Here is a 7,873-nt window from a genome sequence, read left to right on the forward strand (position 1 = left end):
ACCCACCTTTTCTTTTCTTTTCTTTTTTTTTTTTTTTTTTTTTTTTTTTTTTTTTTTTTTTTTTTTACCCAAACACACCAGAAGTTCTTTTCTGCTACCGAACAGAAATGGCATTTTCTGTTTTAAAATAAAGTCCAACTTTTTCTTTCAAAAACACTGTGCTCGGGAGGACTGAGGCAATCTGCGTTATTGCAGAAGAAGAAAATATAATCCCTGTCTCTTCTTTATCCTTTTTTTTAACCTTTTTTTTTTTTTTTTGACACTGATTTTCCTCTAACCCCGCCATGAGCTGGGATAGGTAGGGAGTTAGGGGTAGTTGGGGTGGGTAGGGATGCTATCAGGAAGAACAGCATTTTATTTTGTGGAAGATTTCCGCTGGTCTAACTCAGCTGGACTATTGCTGGGATGGTATGGAAAGTGCTGGGGAAGCAGAGCTCCAGCCCCTGTAAATTCCACTATTGTCAAACCAGCAAGAGAGCATTTTTACAAAATCAGCGTGGCACTTCTCTTAGCAGAGAACAAAGCCACAGCCAAAATGTAGGGCATAGTGCACATCAGTGTCAGGTAGACAAAAGGAATGACTTATTTTAACAACTTCTGGACAACAGATATTTCTTTTTTTGGTTTTAAAATAACATGCTTTGAGACTGGTCGTTGGTATGAAATGGTTATTTGAACATCAGTCAAGTAATTTCTTTAGTAAATTTTCACAACACAATGAAGTTTCAGGCATACTGTAATCTCTAAGCAAAGGAGTACCCAGTGGGAGCATTACACAAAAAAGAAGATATTTATAGATATATAATACTTTGGCAGTTAGTGCTTAATGTATTATATTTAACCATGTTCCCCTGATGAATAATTAGGTGGCACTGTCTACATTAGCAGATTAGTAAAGTCAGTGTGCTAACAGAGGTTAACTCCTTTGATAAGCAAATGTTTGCAATTGAAACAAACATATTTAAAAGATTATATAAGTAGCAATATCAAATTATTTAAAGACGAAATAATATTATCTGCATAATAACCAATACCTCAGAATATATCTCTATCAAAGTCAAAGAAATAAGTTTGAGAACTTATTTGAGAAGATTGAGAAGTTTAAGACTTGAGAATGGCTGCAGTTGAATCTCATTGATTATTTACTTGGCTGAAAAGGTGCCACAACACACAGAAGGTGTGGACTCACACTTCCCTGGAAACATGGCAGCTGACAGAACTGAAGAAGAAGGGGCATGCCAGCCCTCCCAGTGTCTCAAGAAGGCACACAGTTCCTCTTTTCCTTCTTTATTTCTAATTTGTCTTCTGATTGCCCCTTTTTTCATACATTAAAATTGCTATTCCCATTAAGTAGAGGTCTTCCATAAGAAGTATAAATATCTATACCTACAGGAGTTCGCTTTTTACTATTGTCTGTGATGAACTGACCATTTTTCCTTCTGTAGATTAAGTTTGTCATGAAACAGAATGTGTTTCATAGCCACACATATTGTAAATGTTTCACCATGACCTAATATGTTCTAAATTTACAATTTTAAATTCAAAAACGTTTATATTTATTTAAAGATAAATCAGCGAAATAACTTGGTTTCATAATTACACTGTCTAGGAAAAACATATACTGTACCTATTTATTTTGCAAACATCAGAAACCAAAGTACCTTAAGAATTTGGGTGCATTGGGCCTGAACAGAGATGATCTTGTTGACCTTATTTACATATGTGACAAATTTCTTTGCTAGTGTCTCTAGCATACGACCTGAACTTTCCCGTCTCTCTCATAACTACATCTTTTTACTAAGTGAAATCATGGCATTGTACTATGATTTTAGGTTTTATTGAAAATGAAAACATTTCCTTTATGTAGTTACAGGAAAACTAGATGTACTGCAAGCCTCATTTAGCATCTTAGGGATAACTGAGATAAATTAAAATAAAGTAAAATACAGAAGCAAATCCTTTCAGGTGCTTTACCTTTGTTCTGTTAATTATTGCCTCTGGCAAGAGATGTTCTTCTAATTAGTCATCAGTCTTGATTCTCAGTTCTGGTATCAGAATTTCTGGTGACTTTTAAAAGTACTGTTTCCCTGTAAGACTAAACTTCATGTTCATATGCTATAAACTAACACTTCTGCCCTAGCAAATCTTTCCATGGCACTTTGAATGAGCCAGACTCAGATTATGGGCAGATACCCAGCTCTCCAAAATTTGGAATATCTGTGGCGTAAAAGTTACTTTTCTCAGCACAGTAGCACAGTCAAAGGAAACACTTTGCATTTGATAGCACCAGTATTACAGTGCTGTAATAAGTAAGATGCAACTCTAAGCCCTCTTTTAAATATTACAGAGAGGAAAGAAAGAAAGAAAGAAAAAAAAAGAGCAGTTCCTTAGAGAATGCTACAGGCAATTTGCCTTGAAGAAATTGGAAGGTATGATTTTCACCTAGTTGTGAGTCTTTTACATAATTAGAAACTAAAATGTGTAAGTACAACATGAAGCTCACTCCTTTCTTCTCTCCTACCACTCCTAAACAGGTGAGAACATGTATGAAAAGATCTTCCTTAACATGACATTCTGTTGGCTTTCTGACTGGTGTTATCTAGTTTTGTATAAACGGTATGGGTGTGTGTCTGAAAGAGAATGTATTCTTTAGTGTTTGTTCAGTGATGTGGTAGAATTTAAAATATATACATTCAGCATATATTTTTTGTGACTCCACCCTGTTGTTATCAAAAGTTAATTTTCAAGCAGCCAAAATAGCAGGTCTGATATGAGATGTCTGGGTAACAGTGAGTATGGAACTTAAATCAGTGCTCCACTTTTAGTAGAGAAGCGTCTGAGGAACACTTCCAACTGAGATTGTACTCAGGGAGATCAGGAACAAGCATCACCAGCTGGAAATTGTAGCTGTCCTGAGAAAGACAGACTACAGATTTTATTGTTCATGAGCTGCATTGTAAAAGGTCATGAGCACCACTCTGAACATCTTGTGACAGCATGAGAATTCTTCGACACAATAACCCTCCTCCAAATGTAACTCTTTGTCATAGAAAACATATGGAGTTTTCTTCCAAGTTTATTATTGTTTCATTTCAGCAAGATATTTTTCATGATCCACAGGCCCTCAACCAGATCCTATATCTCCCATGGCAGAGCTCCATGCATCACTGCTGCTCTCTCAAAAAAAGTCAGTTCCTCCCCTCCCTCTCAGCCCTCACTAAACTGCCTGTATCCTGTCTCCATCAGCTGCACCACCCTCATGTGTGAACTCTGCCATGACATCACAGTGATCCCAATGAGATGTTGTAGTTCTGAAACTGCATGCAGATTTCTAACCCCCCTTGAGGAATCTCTATGCTGTATGCATTTATGTACAAGCACGTCAGATAAGGCACCAGGTTGCGCTGATGTCCCAGGAAAATATATGAGAGCTTTTTCCATAATGCCATACCACTGGCACTCTCTTGTTGCTGTGTATTCTTTGCTTGAGCTGATCTCTTTCACTCTGTTCTGTTTATTACACCACATCCCACACCCACTTCCCTACTTGACTGTAGGCCGCCATCTCTCTCCCTGTTGTTTTGTCATTCCTAATTTACAGCTCTCCTTACCACTCCTGTCAGTCACATGGCAGAGCTGCTTTAGCTCCCCTCTGTCAGAAACACCCAGTTTGTTCCTGGCTGTTGCTGACCTTATAACCATGAAAACCAGATCCCTGTTATTGATGCCAGCTGCATGATTCCAGTTGATGATCTGCAGTGTCTGTCCACTCCTCCTCAAGACCTATTCTCTCTTTTCTCTGGCAGGATCAACCAGAAAAGCGCCTGGCCCACCATGTCCTTGACCCTTGCTACCAGAGCCATAGAGCTATGCCTAATATGTTCACAGCTTCCCATGGCCAATATTATTGTGGCCCATGTGGAAGAGTAGCACAGGATAATAGTCTAAGGCTCCACAAGTCTATCTTCAGTATCTGAGAAGAAAGAATGAAGAAGAAAATGCCCTAGGAAGAAGAAAATGCCTTTTGCCAGCAAGTGAGGTCAGCCCATGGGCACCTTCTCGCCCATAGCAGGGAGAAATGCCCTGCCCCTGCTCTCACTTGCAGATTCCACCCAGTGTTGCTGCAGGTTCAGGCTTAGCTGGTGCAACTGGTTTCCTGGACCAAGCTCCTGGAGCCTGCTGCCAAGGCACACAGTATTTTGTAGGTGCAGATCTGCAGAGAGGAGTGGGAGACTTCCTCCTGTTGCCAGAACCCACGAGATTCCAGCCTTCTTTCCCCCCACCTGTGTGAATGTGTGAGGAATGTGCTCTGTTTTTGCAACACATCACAAATGATGAGAGAGGAATTGATGGACAGTCTCTCCACATCCACCCACACCTTAGTGCTTAATCAAGATAACCACTCCCTCTGTCTTCCAACATACAAACCATTGCCAGTAGTTACCATATCTGTGTTTTTCTAGTGGGAAGGAAAGAATTTCATCTTCTGAGAAAACTCTCAGGGTGATGGGGCAGAAAGACAGGGCAGCTCAGCAAATATCTGCATGTACTCAGTTAGGCCCTTAGGTGCTACTATAATAAAAAAAGAATCCTGTGTATCCAGAAATAGAAAGCAGCCTGTATAATGAAGGATTCTGCCAGTTCACACATTTTTCACCAGGATGGATGACCAGAATCCATCCATCTAAGCTTCAAGTGATGAGTAAGATAAAAAGTGCAGAGGCACTGGTGATCATTCCATTTCTACTGTCATGCTTGGCTAGACTACAGAAAAGAAATTGCATCCTTAGCTAGATTGATAGGAACAGCCCTGAAAAGGGGATTCTAGCTCTAATCACAGAGTTACAGAACTGGTACCAGAGGCACCTGAATGTCCTTGAAAGTGAAAAAGAGAACTTGAACAGCAAACACGCTTTGGGTGCAACAGACCAAAAATGCAGAAGGCTTCAGGTCAAAGGGGTTTATCTAGAAACCAGACTAGGCTCAAGTTAGTACAGGCAGCTCAAAACTAATGAAAGGATTCCTGGAAAATACAGAAATAAAAAAAAAAACTCCATCACTGTGTATCTGACACTGAGTCAGATACACAGTGATGCAGCAGAGCTCATAAGATCACCCAGCAAAAGTGATCTCAAGGGCCAGAAGACACAGTACTCTGAGACTAAATTACTGCAGCCATGGCAGTTTGGATGCTGAGGTTAGAAAGCATTGCTTTGCAGTTGTGGGCAAAAGAACCAGAAGCATGGGAATTTCTGGGATGATTTGGAAGTTGCTGGCTCCTCATTTAACCCTTAGGCCCTCTGATACTGTTCACTTGCTATCTTCACACTGGGGCCATGCCTCTATATCTATGTAGCAATGGTGAGCATTGCTGAGCATCTCAAAGTGGCACAATAACATTCACAGGGAAATGCAAGCAGCCTCTGGCTTCTCCTGCAGCTAACCAACTCCTGTCTCAAAAGCTCTTCTGGCTGGATCACAGGTTCAGCCTTTCTGAGCAATAAAACAAATGCAGTGAAGCCTTTCTATTCACCACAGTCATGGTGGTTTTCTGAGCTCAGCAGTTTAGGATGAAAAAATATTTCTCATTGGTTACTTCCTTCTACTACAGAGTTGATAAGGTCACTTAAACTCAGATGTCTTTGAAGGAGGCTTACCTCAATAGCCAAAGAGGTATGGTATATGAACCTGCCTATTTTGATAATGGTATCAATAAGCAGAGTACCCTGCCAGAACTGACACCTCCTTTTTGCAGCAGGACAGCCCCTCCCTATACATCACTACTTTCAGCTGTTTCTCATGCTGCTGGCTTCAATACTGTACAAGCCTACCACAATAGATTTTCTGACAAAATAATAGTATGATTTTTATTGAATTTTAAAACCATATTTACATGTGATACAACTACAGATAACTTACATTTTAGTTCAAATAATAACACTGAAATAATGTTTGCTTTGATTTGCAGCAATGTGCTGTACAAATATCAAAGGAAGGAAAGATTTTGTGAGATACAAGAAGATGCAGCTTGTAAGTCATTCCAAGGCAGGCACCCTTTGGTGCTGTTGTGTTTTGTGCTCTGCTTTTGCTGGGTCTATTCACCCAGTTTGTTAAACTTGTGTTCAAGTTTCAACTTGAATACTAGTTTGTAGATTGTCCAGACAGAAAAATCTCCTGGATCCCCGTGCCCCTCCTTCCCTCTCTAAAAATGCAGAGGTGCACAACAGCCAGAGGAAGGAGAACTTCTCCAAAGCATGAACTTCTTCCATCAGGTCTGCACAGCAGGCCATGCCATGGCCTGTCTTTTGACCCCGTGTCTCTGTAGGAAACCTCACTAGCTCTACACAATGTGACTTTCACGTGTCTTGCAGTGTATGTGCACAAAACATCTTGCACTTTTGAAATTAAATGCTAACAGTCCCTTCTAGCAACACCCCTAAAACAAAACAGACAGCAATTTCAGCATTTGCATTTGCCGGAACGTAGTCTTTCTTTTTCTTCTTTGTTTCTTTTTTCTTTGTTTGTTCATTGGTTTGTGGGATATGGTTTTTTGTTTGGCTGGCTGGGGTTTTTTCAGAGGGAGGGGTGTTCTGGGGTTTTTTTCTTATTTTGTTTTAATTTTCAGCAATAAGTCTTGTTGAAAGGAAAAATTATTAACTACTTAAAATAATCTAGGCATTACTTGAATTCTAAATTTTATTTCTTGCAATCAATCTTCTATCTTGCAAACAGAGTGTAAAGGGAGAGAAAAAGAAAACACTGGAGGAGTGAAAGTCTGTTCTGCTGTTGCACAGTTAGTTTCTAAGCAAGACACACTGAAATAAAAGTCACTCAGCTTAGACTAGACAGAATTGTTACTGTAACAGATTTGCATTGCAAAGTAATCTATAGGGCCTGAGTAAATATATGTATTGCAGTAAAAGATCTCTGTATTGTATAAGTGACCCTGCCCTGATTCTAGTTATTGTAAATGGGCTGCAGCTGTGATGTCCTTGATTGGGCAGCAGCTGTAACCTGTGGAGGTAGCTGAGATAAAAAGGTGGTGGGGCAGTCAGGGAGAGCTGGAGAGGAGCTCTGACTGAGAAGCAGCAACAACACTGCTGTGAGAAAACTACCCAGAAGGTATGAGACTCTGGAAATATGATAATAACAATATGAATAACAACAATTGGTGACCCTGACACTCTAGAAATGTGGTGTACAACAATATGAATGCAACCAGTGGTGACCCCGATGTGATAGAAGATAGGACAGCTGAGAGCTGGGACTCTAGAAATATAACAAGAGGTGATAGAAGCAGGAGCTTTGAATCAAGGAGCTGTGACAGCAGAGAGCTGTGAGAAGCATGGCCTTTGAGGAAAGGAGCCTGAGAAGATCTAGGGATATGTATGTATTCAATGTATTCAAGACAGCTGAGAGCTGGGACGGATATATGTATTGTAACTGTGTAATTGAAAAATGTGTTAAAAGAAAAGGGGGAAATATAGGGGCCTGAGTAAATATATGTATTGCAGTAAAAGATCTCTATATTGTATAAGTGACCCTGCCCTGGTTCTAGTTATTGTAAATGGGCTGTAGCTGTGATGTCCTTCATTGGGCAGCAGCTGTAACCTGTGGAGGTAGCTGAGATAAAAGGGGGTGGGGCGGTCAGGGAGAGCTGGAGAGGAGCCCTGACTGAGAAGCAGCAACAACACTGCTGTGAAGAGCTGCTGTGAGAAAACCACCCAGAAGGTATGAGACTCTAGAAATATGATTACAACAGTGTTCTTTTTTTGTACGTTCCTGCTCCAAGTGCTGTTTTTCTGTTACAATTCACTGAAGATAGTTCTCTGAGTAAAACGGTTTAAATTATCCCTAAATCTGTTCCTTTAAG

Source organism: Melospiza melodia, chromosome 4 (assembly GCF_035770615.1).
Source record: "Melospiza melodia melodia isolate bMelMel2 chromosome 4, bMelMel2.pri, whole genome shotgun sequence".
Lineage (NCBI taxonomy): Eukaryota > Metazoa > Chordata > Aves > Passeriformes > Passerellidae > Melospiza > Melospiza melodia.